The 20,725-nt window shown below is 46.5% G+C and overlaps 1 protein-coding gene across 2 annotated transcripts in view; it reads left to right on the forward strand.

The window, feature by feature from the left end:
- Window positions 1-20,725, forward strand: part of CORO2A (coronin 2A) — a 61,517-nt gene that overhangs the window by 17,938 nt on the left and 22,854 nt on the right. The window contains exon 1 of one of the 2 annotated variants that reach the window (XM_028712509.2): window positions 13,926-14,162. The exons of the other annotated variant lie outside the window; for it this stretch is intronic. The gene's annotated coding sequence lies outside the window, so the exon portion shown is untranslated. Of the gene's footprint in view, window positions 1-13,925; window positions 14,163-20,725 lie in introns of those variants that run through there. 2 annotated transcript variants of the gene reach the window in all.

Below are 20,725 nucleotides of genomic sequence, written 5' to 3' on the forward strand. Positions count from 1 at the left end.
TGCATTCTGGATCCTATTGTTCTAGGACCAATCAGACTGCTGCATTCTGAATCCTATTGTTCTAGGACCAATCAGACCGCTGCATTCTGGATCCTATTGTTCTAGGACCAATCAGACTGCTGCCTTTTGGATCCTATTCAACTCAGTACATAACAGTCACTCATTCAGTCTTGTGCTGATGGGTAAACTGAGTGAGGGTTGTTAGGAAGACCCTTATTCTCCTCACAGAGCTACAATTCTGACAGAGTGGTATAACAGTCAGGGAACTTTGAGAATTGTAGCTCTGGGTGAAGGAACAGGGTTTTCCTAACTCGCAACAACTTTAACAAACTAGACTTCTTTCCCATCCTTCTCATTATACTGTAATATATCGATGAACACTTTTATTGTGTAAATAATGTCTTTTCTTTTCTTCTTTTGATTTCTTTATTTTGTATCTTTGTTATTTCCCCCTCCCTTTTTTTATTACTTTATACATTTTCTATTTACTACCTAATTTTCTTTTTCTTCGTATGTAAAGAGATAGCACATAATGTTTGTATAGATATGTAAATTTTTAATCAATAAAGAATAAAGAATAATATTAAACAAACAAAAAACAAAACAAACAAACTAGACTTCTTGGGATTCTCTGCAGGAAGCCATGACAGTTTAAAGCGGTATAATACTGCTTTAAACGTATGGTGCAGATGGGTAGAAGCCTTTCTCTTAACGTCCTCTTAGACCTAGAGAAAGAATCTTGGAAGGAAAATGCCAGCTGAATCTCACCTGCCCATAAGGAAGATTTTTATCTGAAACCTGCTGTTTTTAATGAATGATTTCTCTAATGGAATAACAGCTTCTCCTTTGTGCCAGCTTCAAGTTTGCATTTTCTTGTTGTGTTGGTGCTGATTTCACCCTCTCTCCCTTTGCAATGTGTGTTCAGTCTGCATGTTTGAAAAAGGAGATCAGATAGTGGACCTCCCTATCAACATTGACTTGCAGTTCATTTTCCAAATACACAGCATGAAACTGGTCACAAGGAGCCTTTTCCTGACACAGCTTGATCAAGTGGGAGTTTGCCAGGCCTCCATAGCTTGTTGCAAAATAAGAAGGCTGGCCGTTATCATCTGCAAGATGGCTGATGTCAAGCAGTTACGCTCAGAAACGTCTCCAAATTTCAAAACGTTATCGACATGACTAATAAATTGGAACCGCTGCAGGTTTTCTCCCCAAGGAGGTGACTTTTGCAAAAGATATTCTCAGCTGCAGATGAACAGGGCCTGTTGCAATTGGGAAAAAATTCAGCCAGCCTTTTGATATCATTGCTAACATGTTCCTCACTTTGGAAAACAAAGCGACAAGTTCCAGGGGCAGCATTGTACGATTCCGTTTCCTTTTGTGTGAGGGAGCGACAGAGGCTAATGGAGGAGCTTTGTAATACAGAAGTTGTCTAATTTGCAACCAAATAATCAGATTATTTGGTTGCGGGTGGTGCTGTGGGTTAAACCACTGAGCCTAGGGCTTGCCGACCAGAAGGTCGGCGGTTCGAATCCCTGCGACGGGGTGAGCTCCCATTGCTCGGTCCCTGCTCCTGCCAACCTAGCAGTTCGAAAGCACGTCAAAGTGCAAGTAGATAAATAGGTACCACTCCGGCGGGAAGGTAAACGGCGTTTCCGTGCGCTGCTCTGGTTCGCCAGAAGTGGCTTAGCCATGCTGGCCACATGACCCAGAAGCTGTACGCCGGCTCCCTCGGCCAATAAAGCGAGATGAGTGCGCAACCCCAGAGTCGGCCATGACTGGGCCTAATGGTCAGGGGTCCCTTTACCTTTACTTTAATCAGATTACAGCAGAGGCAAAATCACTTGTATAGTGCAGCTGCTAATAATTCTGTTTCATGCCCACCAATGAGAGCTACCGTAGCATAAAGATGTCCCGGGGAATATGAATCTCTTAATTCTGTGTCTGGTTCTTTTCCCATTCAGATTATTTACACCCCACCAAAAAAACCCCAACAACTTCAAAAGACCCAAACCTCTGCAAGTAGATTACCTGTTGATTGGAGAGAGGGGGAAACTATGCTGTAACCACGAGTTTCCATTGAACCATGACTTTCTATCATACAATCATAATGAAGTGTTAGCAAGCCATCATTAGCCTAGAAAGGATGGTTTCCCAGCATCCTTAAGTAAGGTGAAGGTAAAGGGACCCCTGACCATTAGGTCCAGTCGTGGCCGACTCTGGGGTTGCGACGCTCATCTCGCTTTATTGGTCGAGGGAGCTGGCGTACAGCTTCCGGGTCATGTGGCCAGCATGACTAAGCCGCTTCTGGTGAACCAGAGCAGCGCACGGAAACGCCGTTTACCTTCCCGCCGGAGCGGTACCTATTTATCTACTTGCACTTTGACATGCTTTTGAACTGCTAGGTTGGCAGGAGCAGGGACCGAGCAATGGGAGCTCACCCCATCATGGGGATTCGAACCGCCGACCTTCTGATCGGCAAGTCCTAGGCTCTGTGGTTTAACCCACAGCGCCACCCATGTCCCGGCGCATCCTTAAGTACATAGTAGCTAAAGTCCCACAGGTGTAAGAGGAGAGGACAGGAGGTTTCCAATCGTTTCCACAACTCTTCTTGCCCTCAGCACAACATACTGGTGGTGGGGTAGGAGAGCTGAAAATAATATTTCACACCTGGTAACCAATGCGCCCCTTTGGTTTCAGATAGTACATGGGTAGACGAGTCTGAAAAGCCCAGGGCACGAGTTTTCACAGCCATCTAGTGGCTTTGGTGGCTCATTTGGAGGCTTAGTTTGGTCAGTCAGTATCAAGCATACACATCTAGAGTTAACACTAAATACGTTACTGCCGCTAAATGAGTCACCATAGTTGGCGGAGGGTCATGACTCATGACAATGGGTCAAATGAAGAGTGCACTCTCTGACACCATTGGGGCTGGGGGCTAAACTGTTTCCTTGCTGTTGAACACCCAAGCCACTGGAAATCGGAGTGGCTAATGTGTATTGCCTGGCCTCTTCTTCTACATAGCCTTGTTCTGGGCTCTCTTTCTTAGATTTGAGCAGTGATTCTGAAACTTCAGTTCCTGTGTTTGACTTGAAAATTATACACACACACACACACACACACATATACATATATACGTGTGTGTGTGTATGTATATATATATATATTATACACACACACATATGTAAATTGACTTCCCTTCCATGGTTCATTTTCGTTTCCCACTATTACTGCATATTCTGATCGGACCACTTGAAAATTTAAGGGGTGTGTGTGAGTCTCTCCAGACCACTTAATAATATTTTTTGTTTTGTTCTACAACTCAAAGCACATACATAACTCATATATTAATAACCTTAGCTTTGCCTTTCTAATATAATGGATGTGCTTCTGGATTAAAGGATTATAGGAAGGATTATATTCTGGATTATGTGAAGAAAACCAAACCATCAAAATGTTTTTTTTTCTTCAGCACCAGTACCATAACAAAATTCTAGCACCATATCCTGGACCCTAGGCCAGGCCACTGAGAACAGCCTTTTTACTAAATTCTCCCTGAGAATTTACAAGTTTGGCAGTACCAGCACTGTGTTATGTTAATCACAGGCCCACAGTTAGAGTTGTGGTTAGCCTATTTGATAATCTGGCACTGGTCAAAACAGCTTCTATCTCTATCAGGATAGAGGCCAAGTACAGAAATCCTTGAATGTTCCACTACCTTATTAGTTGTTTTGCTAACTATATAGGGGGCTATAGCACACCAAAAGTGGGTTAAAAAAAAAATCACACACCCCAAAACCCGCCAGGACATTTGTGTGGAAAATTATGGGATTTCAGTTTGAGAACTTCTGGACCAGAAGTGTGATGGGATAGAGGGAAAGGGGACAGATTATTGGGAGCTGGAGAGGCAGAGTTGGAATGAACCATGTGTTGCCCCATAGTGGTTGCAGTTTTAACGCAGGCCAGAGCTGAGACAATGGCTGTTTATGTTGCTCTCATGGCTGCCAGCGTGAATAAACTCCTTTGTCATAAAGTGTCTGTGTGTTTTTCCTTGCAAGGCTGATGCTCTTAGCATTCGTTGCTATTTTACAAGCCCTGAAGATGCTCAAGGGCGAGCTTTTGGCAGTTGCTGAATTCTGCATCTTCTTCAGATGAAATCTCTCCCACCCCAAAATTGGGACCCAGCCTGGGAAGCCTCTGTTGGCCTACCATTGACTCTGACAGAAAACAAGATACTCTTTTGCGCAGGGTGCAGATCTGCAACCTTGATGTTGTTGGGCTACGGCTTCCATCGGCTCCTGCCAGCACATTCATGTTCCCCGGGGATGATGGAAGTTGTTGTCCGAAAGCACCTTGAGGGCTTCTGGCTGCCCTGGGCTGTGCCTCAGTTCCCATGCAAATAAACTGCTCTGAGCTCGCTTTGGATGACGGCCTTGCCTGGATACTAATGCGGTAAATAAATTCAAGCAAAAGGCTGGTAGAGAGACAGCCAGCACAGGCATGCTTTAAGTAAGAAAGGGAGAGAAGGTTTGATTAATCTAAAGAGGAAGCCTCTGGCTGGGAAGTGAAAAGGATGGTGTTGCAAATATCGGCAAGGCAAGGGTGGGAGCAGTGGCAGTCGGGGGTCCTTTCTCAGATCATGGGAGCAACCCTCATCTTGTGGATTTTTGAGCAACTGGGAGTTTCCATCCTCGACCTCCAGACTTATCATTCCACTTGTAAATACAGTGGTACCTCAGGTTAAGTACTTAATTTGTTCCGGAGATCCGTTCTTAACCTGAAACTGTTCTTAACCTGAAGCACCGCTTTAGCTAATGGGGCCTCCTGCTGCTGCCACGCCGCCGGAGCACGATTTCTGTTCTTATCCTGAAGCAAAGTTCTTAACTCGAGGTAATATTTCTGGGTTAGCGGAGTCTGTAACCTGAAGCGTATGTAACCTGAAGCATATGTAACCCGAGGTACCACTGTATTCAGTTAGTACATGACAAAGACATTTAAATTCGAAGAACAGCTGACAAAACAGTAGCAGAATTTTAACTTACCGTATTTTTTGTACTATAGGACGCACCTTTCCCCCTCCAAAAATGAAGGGGAAATGTGTGTGCCTCCTATGAAGTGAATGCAGGCTTTCGCTGAAGCCTGGAGAGCGAGAGGGGTACGGTCTATGCTTGAGATAACATTTTACTGTCTGGTTATTTATGCAGTTTTAAATGTGCATTATATATTTGACTTCTTTTAGGAATTGTTTCTTTTGAAGTGTTTAAGATAATTTTTTTGTTAACTGATGTGTTAAATGTGCATTCTGTAGTTGAGCTCCTTTGTAATGTTTTATTTAGAAATCTTTAAGTTTCCTGTTGATTACATTGCTTTGAATGTATATTATTATTATTATTATTATTATTATTATTATTATTATTATTATTATATACCGCCCTATACCTGGAGGTCTCAGGGCAGTTCACAGAACAAAAGCAAAATATAAAACCACAAAATATATAATCAAAATAAAAACAACAATTTGACTTTCAGCAGTAATGCTTTATCCTGGATTGTTTTATTCGATGTTTTAATTCATTGTCAACTGCTTTGAGATTGTTTTCTTAAAAATATTAAGTGGTATAGAAATGTGGGGGGGGGGGTTGGGGGGGGGAGTTTGAAACGCCCAGTCAGGTGATGCAACCCAAAGTGGCAGAATTTGACTTCCAGTCTTGCCTACTGGGCTGACTTCCTGCCAAATGATGCATCTTCCTTCCTCTGTAATCCTTTCAGGGCAGGAATCCAAATGAAAGCACTCTTTGCCATCTGGGGGTTTGGGAATGCTATGGATTTCTGCCAGAGGGACCAGCTTGTCTGTTCCTAATAGCCACGCACTGAAGATCTACAAGTGACTTATTCTTTACCTCTGAGCTCTGTTAGATGCTGGAGTCCATTCCCCGCTGTTTGTGTATTCTCCTCTCCTTTTTATGAGAGATGCTGCCGTAATATAGAGTAAATGGTACACCTGGGGGCCATTTGCTGATAAACCTTTTGCTCCAGCTACACCAAACATTTAAAGCGGTACCATACCTGTCATGTTGTTGTTGTTTAGTCGTTTAGTCATGTCCGACTCTTCGTGACCCCATGGACCAGAGCACGCCAGGCACTCCTGTCTTCCACTGCCTCCCGGAGTTTGGTCAAACTCATGCTGGTAGCTTCAAGAACACTGTCCAACCATCTCGTCCTCCGTCGTCCCCTTCTCCTTGTGCCCTCCATCTTTCCCAGCATCAGGGTCTTTTCCTGGGAGTCTTCTCTTCTCATGAGGTGGCCAAAGTATTGGAGCCTCAGCTTCATGATCTGTCCTTCCAGTGAGCACTCAGGGCTGATTTCCTTCAGAATGGATCGGTTTGATCTTCTTGCAGTCCATGGGACTCTCAAGAGTCTCCTCCAGCACCATAATTCAAAAGCACCAATTCTTTGGCGATCAGCCTTCTTTATTGTCCAGCTCTCACTTGCATACATCACTAATACCTGTCATAAGGTAAAGGTAAAGGTACCCCTGCCCGTACGGGCCAGTCTTGCCAGACTCTAGGGTTGTGTGCCCATCTCACTCAAGAGGCCGGGGGCCAGCGCTGTCCGGAGACACTTCCGGGTCACGTGGCCAGCGTGACATCACTGCTCTGGCGAGCCAGAGCCGCACACAGAAACGCCGTTTACCTTCCCGCTTGTAAGCGGTCCCTATTTATCTACTTGCACCCAGGGGTGCTTTCGAACTGCTAGGTTGGCAGGCGCTGGGACCGAACGACGGGAGCGCACCCCGCCGCAGGGATTCGAACCGCCGACCTTTCGATCGGCAAGCCCTAGGCGCTGAGGCTTTTACCCACAGCACCACCTGCGTCCCTATACCTGTCATAGCTTTCCTCAAAGAATTCTGGGAACTGCAGTTTGCTGCTGACAGTTGTCAGGAAGCCCCTATTCCCCTCAGGGAGCTACAGTTCCCAGATCAGTTTAACAATCTCTTCCCAGGGAACTTTTGGAATTGAAGCCCTTGTGAGGGGAATTATAGCTCACAACACCCTTCACGAACTACAGGCCCCAGGAATCCTTGGAGGAAGCCACGACAGTTTAAAGTGGTGTGATACTGTGTAAGTCAAGGTTTCCCAAACGTGGCTTTCCAGTTGTTGTTTTAGGACTACAACTCCCATCACTCCTAGTAACCAGACCAGTGGTCAAGGGTGATGGGAATTGTAGTCCCCCCAAAATAGCTGGAGACCCAAGTTTGGGAAACACTGGTTTAAATGTATAGGACAAATGTAACCTAGAATCGGGACGCGGGTGGCGCTGTGGGTAAAAGCCTCAGCGTCTAGGGCTTGCCGATCGAAAGGTCGGCGGTTCGAATCCCCGCGGCAGGGTGCGCTCCCGTCGCTCGGTCCCAGCGCCTGCCAACCTAGCAGTTCGAAAGCACCCCCGGGTGCAAGTAGATAAATAGGGACCGCTTACTAGCGGGAAGGTAAACGGCGTTTCCGTGTGTGGCTCTGGCTCGCCAGAGCAGCAATGTCACGCTGGCCACGTGACCCGGAAGTGTCTCCGGACAGCGCTGGCCCCTGGCCTCTTGAGTGTGATGGGCGCACAACCCCAGAGTCTGTCAAGACTGGCCTGTACGGGCAGGGGTACCTTTACCTTTACCTTTAACCTAGAATCACATCTGTAGCTCCAACCGCTTCAGTCTCTGGCTCTGCCAACTTACGTATTTGACAACCGGGCACAAGGAGTCTGATGAGCTCTGGTCTTAGATTAATCCTTAGCTGTTAAGGGATTGATTGTTCAGAACTGCTTTCCTTCGGTTTTCCAGCCGTTCCCCTCCCAACCCTGTTGAGAAAACATAGATCCCGGCCACTGAGACCGGATAGTTAGAAATTGCAACAGCACTCTGAAGCCTTCTGTCCTTTCTGATAGCTACGATACAGTAGATTTGGCTCACAGGCACATTGAAACAGTTTTGCAGTTGGAATGTGGTCGGTGGGGATATGAGGTTTGCCTGATTTTCCCTAATCTCCATCTTCTTTTAACATTGTTTTACAATCTCTCTGGTTTTTGAACACTAGATTCTTGTCTACCTAAAAGTTCCCAAGGAAAGCTCTGCAAGTTATCTTTTTGGAGCACAGAGCTATGCTCCCTTTTCCTTGACATGCTTTCGAACTGCTAGGTTGGCAGGAGCAGGGACCGAGCAACGGGAGCTCACCCAGCGGGGATTCGAACCACCGACCTTCTGATCAGCAAGCCCTAGGCTCTGTGGTTTAGACCACAGCGCCACCCGCGTCCCTACTGCCCCTCCCCTAATACACTCCATGCTTAGTGTAAGAGTTCACGTCTTAACTGCTTAGAAATAATAGCCACGCAGCATGCATTGGTCAGTTGGGCTTTTGTTTTATTGTTTGTGTTTTGAAGTTTGGAAGCAGTACCTTAGAGGTGATTTTTTGATATATATATTTTTAATTTGTGGCAGAAGGAGATGTCCTATAGCAGTCTGCCTTGCCGCTTCTCTTTTCACACAATAGGAGCCTTCCTTTAGGCCCAGCCTCCGGTGTAGTGTGTCATGATGTGAATGGAAGGAGCAGATGGCAAGTGTCTGGCAATTTGTTAGGTAATGCAGCCCCTAAAGGAGTAAAACAGCGGGAGCCTGCGGTACCAAGCTGCTAGTGTCATGTTTATGCCGAAATGTTGGATGCTGAGCCAACGCTTCAGGTGCAGCACATGTGTATAATGGCAAAGAGTTGTATTCAATTCTACTTCGATACCATCTTACCGTACGTGAAGGTATCTTATGTCCCACTGGTCCTCAAGTAACCACCCTAAGGGAGGCGAGTGACATCATTGTTTTGGTTTTTTAGAATCAGAGAATGGTAGAGTTGGAAGGGACCCCAAGGGCCATCTAGTCCAACCCCCTAAAGGTAAAGGGACCCCTGACCATTAGGTCCAGTCGTGTGTGACTCTGGGGTTGTGGCGCTCTTCTTGCTTTACTGGCCGAGGGAGCCGGCGTACAGCTTCCAGGTCATGTGGCCAGCAAGACCAAGCCGCTTCTGGCGAACCAGAGCAGTGCATGGAAACGCCGTTTACCTTCCCCGCCGGAGTGGTACCTATTTATCTGCTTGCACTTTGGCGTGCTTTCGAACTGCTAAGTTGTGCAGGAACAGGGGAGCTCACCCCGTCGCGGGGATTCGAACCGCCGACCTTCTGATCGGCAAGTCCTAGGCTCTGTGGTTTAACCCACAGCGCCACCCGCGTCCAACCCCCTACAATGCAGGAATCTCAGCTGAAGCATCCCTGACAGATGGCCACCCAACCTCTGCTTGAAAAACCTCGGAGGAAGGAGAGTCCACGACCTTCTGAGGGAGTCCGTTCAACTGTCAAACAGCTCTCACTGTCAGAAAGTTCTTCCTGATGTTTAGTCAGAATCTCTTTTCTTGTAACTTAAAGCCTTTGGTTCAAGTCCTACCTTCCAGAGCAGGAGAAAACAAGCTTGCTCCATCCTCCAAGTGACACCCGGCTAGATATTTGAAGATGGCTGTCACATCTCCTCTCAGCCTCCTCTTTCCCAGGCTAAACATACCCAGCTCCTTCAACCGTTCCTCATAAGGCTTGGTTTCCAGACTCTTGATCATGTTGGTCGTCTTCCTCTGCACACATTCCAGCTTGCCAATATTCTTTTTAACTAGTGGCCCTCAGAACTGGACATAGCATTCCAGGTGTGGTCTGACCAAGGCTGAATGTTCTATTACTTTCCTTGACCGACCTCCTCTTAAGTTTTATTATTATTTATTTTCTGTTGAAGATCCAGAATGCTGGGATGAGGAGAGCTGGGTTCTCAGCCCCTCTTGCCAGGAGCTGCTCTGCACAGATTCCCAATATCTCTTGGTCACTGTGTCCAGAGGCTTAAAAGTTAACCCTTGAAATGACTGGCTTCTTGTACCCCTGTGGTTACAAGTTCTGTGATCACAAGGAGTTGGTCTCTTGTTCTCCTACTTATCTTTTTACTAAAGCAAAAAGCAATATTAACACAGTGGGTATGATAGAAACAATTATACACAACAACAGAATAAATAAAATAGCTGATCTCAGATTTGTTGTCGTCAGTGGGCACTGCTCCCTGCTTTTCAAAATTAGATATTTTTTTTGTGGTGTGAAGTTTGTTTGTTTGTTTTAAGTGTCTGCTGTTCTTTTAGCAAAACTGCTTCATAGTGCTAAAATGTGTTACTTTTTGTTCTTTAACTGGGGTTCGTTCATCTCAGTTTGTGAGAAAATGCTGCTTCCTAAAAGTTTGTTCTCATGGTGCATGCCAAGTATGTTTTAGCTGATATTAGCTGATGGCCTTGTAGAGGTTGATAAAGTTGCAAGCGCTGTGGTGAATCATAGATTGTAGAGTTGGAAGGGACCCAAAGGTCATTTAGTCCAACCCCCTGCAATGATGGAATCTCAGCTAAAGCATCCATGACAGATGGCCACCCAACCTGTGCTTAAAAGCCTCCAAGGAAGGAGAGTTCACAACCTCCCAAGGGAGACCGTGGATAGAGATGAAATTTATTCCCTCTGCCATATAATACAAGGACTTCATGAAGCTGATGGGCAGCAGATTCCAGCCAGACCAAAGGAAGGGCTTCTTCATACAACGCAGAATTGATTTATGGAATCTGCTCTCACTACTTGCAGTTATGGTCACTGGCTTAGATAGTTTAAAAGTGCATTAGACACATTCATGGGATGCGGGTGGCGAGGTGGGTTAAACCACAGAGCCTAGGACTTGCTGATCAGAAGGCTCCTGTTGCTCGGTCCCTGTTCCTGCCAACTTAGCAGTTCAAAAGCACGTCAAAGCGCAAGTAGATAAATAGGTACCACTCTGGTGGGAAGGTAAACGGCGTTTCCGTGCACTCCTCTGGTTCGCCAGAAGCAGCTCAGTCATGCTGGCCACATGACCTGGAAGCTGTACGCCGGCTCCCTCGGCCAATAAAGCGAGATGAGCGCCGCAACCCCAGAGTCGGTCACATCTGGACCTAATGGTTGGGGGTCCCTTTACCTTTACCTTAGACACATTCATAGAGGAGGATAACTTTATCTTTGACTACTGCCCCCAATAGTTCAGCTGAACCTCAATGTCCAGACAAACGGTACTGAAGAGCAGTTGTTGGGTTCGTACAACAGGAGAGGCTTTTGCTTCCATGCTGTGCTATCCAAAGATAGTTTGGCTGGCTGCTACTCGACGCAACTGTTTTTTCAGCCCATAACAGGTTTAGGAAATTTGTGCTTGTTTTCAGTTGCTTCCCGCACAGATACAAATTGTGATAATGACCATGCTATTCTGTCATGCAGAACAGTCTCCATTCTCTGGGCATTTTATAGCATGGGTCACCAGTTGTTTTTGGACTATGACTCCCATCATCCCTAGCTAGCAGGACCAGTGGTCAGGGATGATGGGAACTGTAGTCCGAAAACAGGAATCACCGTCATGGACTCTTGTGTGTCATCATCTCTTACATTGCAAGAGAAGCTTGACTTTGGGAAGATAAAGTAAGGGTAGCGTTAGACATTTTGGAGCTCTAGGGGTCCAGTCTTTGCGTTGCTTCCAATAATGCTTTTCACTACAGGCACCGTTTGTCGGTACATCTGTGCTTATTGCCTGTTCTGCCTTTGCACATAATGGCTTGGTGATAGGAGCCAATTTCAGGCATCAAACAAATAAGCAGATCGTGACCTTTGGAAAGCTCTCCTCAGGAAGCAGAAACTGGTAAAATATTACATTTTGAAGGGGATTATTTTTGTACACAGTGATACTGACCAGCAGGGGGCATTTGTCAGCTAGTGGAATCAGTCTCTGTTAAGTAATGGTGAATCATGCAATTCTTTCAATGCATTTCCTCTAGAGCAGTGGTTGCAACAGCCGGCATTGACATAGGGGAACTGTTTCCCATCTGCAAATTTGTACCCAAGAAGAAACAAAGATGATTCAGTTATTGGCATTTGCTGTTGACCCTGCATGGTAAAGGTAAAGGGACCCCTGACCATTAGGTCCAGTCGTGGCCGACTCTGGGGTTGTGGCGCTCATCTCGCTTTATTGGCTGAGGGAGTACAGCTTCCGGGTCATGTGGCCAGCATGACTAAGCCGCTTCTGGCGAATGAGAGCAGCACACGGAAACGCCATTTACCTTCCCGCTGGAGCGGTACCTATTTATCTACTTGCACTTTGACGTGCTTTCGAACTGCTAGGTTGGCAGGAGTAGGGACTGAGCAATGGGAGCTCACGCCGTCACGTGGATTCGAACCGCCGACCTTCTGATCAGCAAGTCCTAGGCTCTGTGGTTTAACCCACAGCGCCACCCACTACCTGCATGGTAGGAAGCAGTTAAAAGGACAAGATGAGGATTGATGCAGATAGCCTGGATAGCTCAGTGGGATAAGCTCACGTGGTGCTGATAATGCCAAGGTTGCAGGTTCGATCCCCGTATGGGGGAGCTGCATATTCCTGCATTGCAGGGGGTTGGACTAGATGATCCTCAGGGTCCCTTCCAAGTCTACAATTCTATGGTTAAACCACAAAATCTGCTGTATTTGGGTCTCAGATGAATTTTCTGACATATTCTCATACAACATGCAGTGACAGTTTATATGCCCTGTCAAAAGAAGGCAAGACACAGGGAAGAGGAAGTACTGTTGGGAAGTAAACTGAGAATAAGTACAGTGTCTGGACTGGATGGCGGTTCGGCGAAACTCCCTGTGTGTTAGGGCACGACAGCCGCTAGCCCTCTCCAGAAAGGAGAGGACCGGCTTGCTGACCGTGCGTAAAACGTCCTGTTCAGCAAATCCGCACTGACTAACTACAAAGTCAGCATCTTTCTGCCAGCAGAAGCTTGCATCATCCTGGGTTAGTAAAAGGAAGATCTGTGTCTGTCTGTCAAGGTTAGATTTCTGCAATACGTTATAGGTAGGGCTGCCTCCGAAGATGGTTCGGAAACTTCAGCGGCCAGGTTGCTCACCTGAGCAGGACGGCTTGAACACACAGTGGTACCTTGGGTTACAGACGCTTCAGGTTACAGACTCCACTAACCCAGAAATACTGTGGTACCTCGGGTTAAGTACTCAATTTGTTCTGGAGGTCCGTTCTTAACCTGAAACTGTTCTTAACCTGAAGCACCACTTGAGCTAATGGGGCTCCTGCTGCTGCCGCGCCACCGGAGCACGATTTCTGTTCTTATCCTGAAGCAAAGTTCTTAACCTGAGGTATTATTTCTGGGTTAGTGGAGTCTGTAACCTGAAGCGTATGTAACCTGAAGCATATGTAACCCGAGGTACCACTGTATATGCAATAAACATCTTCCATTCTTCCTTAAATTCACTGTCATCTCTGCTTCTTAATTTCATTGTCAATTTTGCCATTTCAGCATATTCCATTAATTGAACTTGACAATCTTCTTTAGTTGGGACACCTTCTTCTTTCTAGTGTTGTGCTAGTAGTCAAGACTTGCCAACCCCTGGCTTGGCTATTTATAAGAGAATATGGCCCCCAGGGTGAAAAAAAGTTCCCCACTCCTGCATTAAGGGAGTAGATCTTGCTTAAATTCTGCTTCTGCCTTTGGCAGTATCGGAAAAGGGAAATAAAAACGGAAGAGAAAATAAAGAAAATCGGAGCCTGCGACATACAGGAAACTGGTTAGGCCAATGTGTGCCTCTGTCTTGAGGAGAAATCTGTGTTAGTGGAAGCCCTTGAGCCTTGTACTTAAGCTTCGGCGGCTGCCCTCAAGCAGGTTAACCAAACAGACTGAGGGTAGGTAACTGATACCCTGAGGTCACAGGTAAACATGCAGAGACTGTACACAGAGCTGATTCACCTGACTGGCAGGGAGGCAACTATGGCCACGCCCAACCGGACAAGGTTTCAGGTTCCAATTTCATTGTTTTGTTTCCTCCATATACACACCTGACGGCGCAGGCGGAGGGCAGACGTGTGCAGTCAGCATGGGTTTCTGAACTTACCTCTTTCCCTGGTTCTTTCCCTTCGTTTTCTGTCATTAACAGAAACAAACAAAAACCCGTCAGCCTTTTTTAAAATTTATTTTCACGCAAGCGACAGAACAATAACTTGCTGGATCTCCTCGAAAAGCTTAATTTGTTGGAAACAGATTGCAAATAAATGAAAGGTAAGTGGTTTAGGGGGGGGGGAATGTTTTCATTATTTATGCATTTAGCGCCGTACAATGTCGGCTTGCACAATTTGTGGTCCACCAGTCATATAGGCAGCCCTCTGGCGCAATGTTCAAGCTTCCTGGTTTTGCTTCCCGCCTGAGGCTGAAAGATCAGGGCAAGCTGTCAGCTCACAATATATGGCTGGAAAAAATCTTGCCCGGCTTGCTCTTGTGCCTTGAGGAACAACTTGATCTGCAGTCATTAGCAGGTGATATTGTTTATTCCCCATGCTATGAGGAGCTGCAGCCGCATGGTGAATTCTGCACATCATTTGGTTTAAAAAGCACTTGGGCAAGCCAGACAGTTCCTATTGTGACTTGCCAATAGCCTGATAACTTGGTACACAGCAAAAGCAAACCCAGGAAGTTTATTGCTCTGGTTGTAGAGTGTAGTTTGGCTTGATGGATCACACGTTGTACAGGCCTGGTGCAACACAAGCCAGAAAGACAGGTCTCTGCCCTGAGGAGCTTACGGTTTGTATTTTTTAAGTGTGAGGGAGCCAGTAAAGGGAGAGCAGTGGAGGAAGGAATGGAAAGGCAACCTTAGCATCACCTCTTGGCAATTTTGAAGACTAATCTACAATGTACTTGTCTCAAATTTCACTTGCCTGTGCAAAATAAATAGCACGCTGTGGATCTACTTTCCAAGGTGAAAAAAGAGAGAAATAATGAGCTGAAATGTTATCATTCAAAAATATTTCCACATGCTTAGAACACCAGTGACTAAAATGGGCGAAAAGGCTACCAAACGTACAGAGTAGTGTAACCAGATCTTAACTTTACTTCTGTTTAACCTGTTATATCCATTTTCTGGTTGGTTGTTTTAAGAAAGGGGCCATAGTTCTGTAATCTTGCGGTGTTTTGATTTGGTTTTACTTCCTTTTTGCCTACAGAAAACTAGTTCTTCAGGGAACAGACCTCTTCCCTGACACGCTGGTTTTCCAAAGGCAGGGATCTTTTGATGTGATGGGACATTCGGACATGTGGTACCACCACGTTCCCAGGATCTGGAAGGAAGAATGGAGGTGGTTAGAGAGCCAGCAGCTCTTCAAGGCTAGGATGGAAAAAGATGGAGAGACCTAAGCCTTCAGGGCATGATCAATGCCATATTTTGTAGTAGGTAACTGCAGAATCATGGCACTCTTCTGGGAGGAATATTCGTCCTATAAATCAGCAATGATGGGACACGGGTGGCGCTGTGGGTTAAACCACAGAGCCTAGGACTTGCCGATCACGCGACGGGGTGAGCTCCCATTGCTCGGTCCCTGCTCCTGCCAACCTAGCAGTTCGAAAGCATGTCAGAGTGCAAGTAGATAAATAGGTACCGCTCCGGCGGGAAGGTAAACGGTGTTTCCGTGCACTGCTCTGGTTCGCCAGAAGGGGCTTCGTCATGCTGGCCACATGACCCAGAAGCTGTACGCCGGCTCCCTCGGCCAGTAAAGCGAGATGAGCGCCGCAACCCCAGAGTCGGTCACGAATGGACCTAATGGTCAGGGGTCCCTTTACCTTTACCTAAATCAGCAATGAGATAGTGGAAGGGGCTGGTGCAATTAACAGAGAAAGTGAGTGCTTTTAGAAACAGCAGCAAACAAACCAAAGGACCGTGTGTGTGTGTGTGTGTGTGTGTGTGTGTGAGAGAGAGAGAGAGAGAGAGAGAGAGAGAGAGAGAGAGAGAGAGAGATGAGCAGTTTTCCTTCCTGCTGTGTTTTCATATACATTCCTCCCCTTTTTCTCTTCTCTTCCCCTCTTTCTCATACAGCTGTGCAAATAAGTCTACAAAAGTTGCTAGCCCGCGAAACAACAGCAACCAACAAACACTAGCCGGCTTACCCACACATCCCTCCTCCTAGTTATTTGTGACATATTGCCGATGCCTGGAAACTTTCCCAACGTGCAGCGATGTAGCAACACATCCTCCCGTTTAATGGCCTTCTAGACTACACTGATATAAACAAACATATATGCAGATAATTCGGCAAAAACATGTCTACAGCGCTTAGGGGCAAACAGCCTCCTCCTTTCTGAAGGGGAGATAACCATCTCTTCTCCGTCTAGTGCCAGGAAATCTGATGGTTAAATTCCTTTTTGCTGTGTAAGGATCACCTATTCACAGTCACACTGCGTTCAGCGGGATTAAGAGAGATGTTTGAGCTTAGCCTCCGGCTCTGCTTGGCAAAGTACTTGACCTCTTCAAGTCACAATATGCTTTTGATTTTTTTGATCTTTTTAAGCATCATGGTATGCATTTCTGCTTTGCCCTCGGAAGGACCTGGCAGCTGCCTTAGATTCTCTGCTAGCTTCCTGGTTCGATTTTTTTTTTTGCAATGCACTCTGTGTGTGGCTGCCTTTCAAGGCTGCCTTACTTGAACTGCTCACTTGGTCCAGAAGTGCAGCTGCCTACAAAGTTGGCTGAGTCAGCTGCATAGAGCACATGATACCTGTATCGTAAGATCTTTACTGGTTGCCTGTCAGTTTTCAAACACAGTTCAAGATGCTGGCCTTTTAAAAACCCTAGAGTCATAGAATTCTAGAGTTGGAAGGGATCCTAGATTCATAGAATAGAACTAAACAGTCAGATTCATAGAATCATAGAGTTGGAAGAGACCCCAAGGGCCATCGAGTCCAACCCCCTGCCAAGCAGGAAACACCATCAGAGCCCTCCTGACATATGGTTGTCAAGCCTCTGCTTAAAGACCTCCAAAGAAGGAGACTCCACCACACTCCTTGGCAGCAAATTCCACTGTCAAACAGCTCTTACTGTCAGGAAGTTCTTCCTAATGTTTAGGTGGAATCTTCTTTCTTGTAGTTTGGATCCATTGCTCCGTGTCCGCTTCTCTGGAGCAGCAGAAAACAACCTTTCTCCCTCCTCTATGTGACATCCTTTTATATATTTGAACATGGCTATCATATCACCCCTTAACCTCCTCTTCTCCAGGCTAAACATGCCCAGCTCCCTTAGCCGTTCCTCATAAGGCATCGTTTCCAGGCCTTTGACCATTTTGGTTGCCCTCCTCTGGACACGTTCCAGTTTGTCAGTGTCCTTCTTGAACTGTGGTGCCCAGAACTGGACACAGTACTCCAGGTGAGGTCTGACCAGAGCAGAATACAGTGGCACTATTACTTCCCTTGATCTAGATGCTATACTCCTATTGATGCAGCCCAGAATTGCATTGGCTTTTTTAGCTGCCGCGTCACACTGTTGGCTCATGTCAAGTTTGTGGTCAACCAAGACTCCTAGATCCTGGGGGGTCATCTAGTCCAACGCCCTGCAATGCAGGAATCTCAACTAAAGCATAATACAGTGGTACCTCGGGTTAAGTACTTAATTCGTTCCAGACGTCCGTACTTAACCTGAAACTGTTCTTAACCTGAAGCACCACTTTAGCTAATGGGACTTCGCACTCCCGCCGCACGATTTCTGTTCTCATCGTGAAGCAAAGTTCTTAACCTGAAGCACTATTTCTGGGTTAGCGGAGTATGTAACCTGAAGCGTATGTAACCTGAAGCGTATGTAACCCGAGGTACCACTGTAATAATAATAACAATTTGTTTGTTTATACCCCACCCATCTGGCCCCCAACAGAATATTAAAAACACGATAAAACACCAATCATTACAAACTTCCCTAAACAGGGCTGCCTTCAGACGTCTTCTAAAAGTCAGATAGTGGTTTATTTCCTTGACATCTGATGAGAGGGCGTTTCACAGGGCGGGCACCACCACTGAGAAGGCCCTCTGCTTGGTTCCCTGTAGCTTCACTTCTTGCAGTGAGGGAACTGCCAGAAGGGCCTCGGAGCTGGACCTCAGCGTCCGGGCTGAACGATGGGGGTGGAGGCACACTTTATGACAGATGGCCATCCAGCAAAAACTGTTTTGGGAATTACCACGGTAAATTTCTTCTTATTCTTACTTCTCCCCTCTCCTTTCTCCTGAAGGAGTCCAAGGCAGCATGCAGTAGAAAATAGATACAACTGAAAACAAATCTAAATTAAGTTTGAACTAAAAGCAGTCAAATTGCCATTCTTGCAGGAAAGGAATAGAAGGCTCAGGACAACAATTGTCATCTGAAGGCCAAGATAAACAAACGTGTCTTAAAGGCAGGCCAAAACTACTGACCGTGCAAAGGAGAAGCATAAATTGATAGTACGTAGAAGTAGAGCAGGCATAGGCAAACTTGGCCCTCCAGGTGTTTTGGGACTACAACTCCCATCATCCTTAGCTAACAGGACCAGTGGTCAGGGATGATGGGAGTTGTAGTCCCAAAACACCTGAAGGGTTGAGTTTGTCTATGCCTGAAGTAGAGTCACCTTGGGCTTGGGAGCAAAATATGACGCTTCAAGAACTAAAGCACAGCCACGTATGGGCAAGTCCCTTGGGCCAAAGTGCAACAGTCAAGAAACACAGTCCAGAGTCAAACCCAAAGCACAGTCCCAGCAGAGACCTTGGAGCATCCAAGCCGAAGTCCATCACCATGGGCAGTTGAGCAGACAGAGCACCTCAGCTCTGGTCCCCTTTTCTCCCTTGAGTTTTTATTGTAGCACCTGGGCTTCGCCAAGCCTGTGACCCTCACCTGTGTTGAGCCTAATCTACTTGAGAAACCACATCCCTCCTCCCAGCTCCATCTGGTACGCAGGCTGAGACCCTATCTGCCTGCAGACTGTCTCGCCAGAGTGGTGCATGCTCTGGTTATCTCTCGCTTGGACTACTGCAATGCGCTTTACATGGGGCTACCTTTGAAGGTGACTCGGAAACTGCAATTAATCCAGAATGCGGCAGCTAGACTGGTGACTGGGAGTGGCCGCCGGGACCACATAACACCGGTCCTGAAAGATCTTCATTGGCTCCCAGTACGTTTCTGAACACAATTCAAAGTGTTGGTGCTGACCTTTAAAGCCCTAAACGGCCTCGGTCCTGTATACCTGAAGGAACGTCTCCACCCCCATCATCCAGCCTAGGCACTGAGATCCAGCGCCAAGGGCCTTCTGGCGGTTCCCTTGCTGCGAGAAGTGAGGTTACAGAGAACCAGGCAGAGGGCCTTCTCGGTGGTGGCGCCTGCCCTGTGGAACGCCCTCCCAGCAGATGTCAAGGCAATAAACAACTTTTAAAAGACAACTGAAGGCGGCCCTGTTTAGGGAAGTTTTTAATGTCTGATGCTGTATTGTTTTTAATATTCAGTTGGAAGCTGCCCATAGTGGCTGGGGAAACCCAGCCAGATGGGCGGGGTAGAAATAATAAATAATAATAATGATGATGATGATGATGATGATTATGGCTAATGAGCCCCTCCTCGCCAGCTAGTGAGCTGGCCTGTGTGTCCTTACCTGTCTCAGGCTCCCAGAGGGTACCTCCCGCTGCTCCTATGCTTCAGGGCCCACCTTGTTTGTGGAGACGGGGGGTCCTCTGGCTGTGATGAAGGGTCCTGTTCCTCTGGCCCCTACCTTGCCTACCTCTCTCACCCCATTAATACTTCCCACAACCCCAACCTCACCCTTCCCATACCCGGCTTGCCCCGCTGGGTCCCAGTCATGGCTACACCCCTCGCTAACATCCTCTTCCTGCTCCCCACTAGCAGGACCAGCGGACAGGGATGATGGGAGTTGTAGTCCAACAACAGCTAGGGACTCGAGGTTGAGAAAAACTGCCACAAAACCTTCTTAACAGCTCCATATGCTCAGTTCATCAAGTGAGTCTTCTGCCCCAGAGAACTCACTATGAGTGGTAAAGTGAGAGACTGCAAGGAGCAGGGACTTTTTGGTCATGGCACCTTCTTCCAAAATTGCCAACTGGAATGGGGACGGGACTGTCGACGAGTCCATTCTATTGGGTCTTTGAGAAGTCTAGTAAAAGCTTCCTGCTTTGCCAGGCTTTGGGGGCTGTTGGGTTAGCATTAAATGCAGTTCTTTCCTGGGTTATTTTATGCGACAGTAATGTTGTTTTAAGGTTTAATGTTGGGGCAAATCTTCATAGCTTGCTGTGAATGTATGGTGGCTCACCAGGAGCCTGATAAACCTGCTGTTTAGAATGAAAGCGGGAAGGAGTTGCCACAGGCCATAATACGTGACTGGTGGGCTGCATATGGCTTGGTAGTTTCATGGCTGTATTTTGGTTTTTTTCTACTCTCTTTTAATGTTTGCATTATTTGAGGGGGGGTGGGGGAGTGACGAAGAATGCATTCGACAGCAGCGGCATCCCATTGTAGCAGCATCCCATGAAACTGTTCCTAAATGAGCTAAGCATGAAACGGGAAATCCAGCCAGGTGGGCGGGTATAAATAATAAAATTATTATTATTATTATTATTATTATTATTATTATTATTATTATTGGCATAAAAAATCAGGCCATCTACCTGAACCATGTAGTTTCCCACCTTCAATCTGACTCATCAGAAACTCAAAACTAAACAGACTGAAGGTGGAGATACACATAACATTTTTTTCCCCAAGTAGTGGCGTCAGTTTGGAAGTGCCCTTGCTACATTCAGCGCAAAAGGAATTTTTCTGTTCAAGGTCAAGTCCT

The sequence above is a fragment of the Podarcis muralis genome, chromosome 17 (assembly GCF_964188315.1).
Source record: "Podarcis muralis chromosome 17, rPodMur119.hap1.1, whole genome shotgun sequence".
Lineage (NCBI taxonomy): Eukaryota > Metazoa > Chordata > Lepidosauria > Squamata > Lacertidae > Podarcis > Podarcis muralis.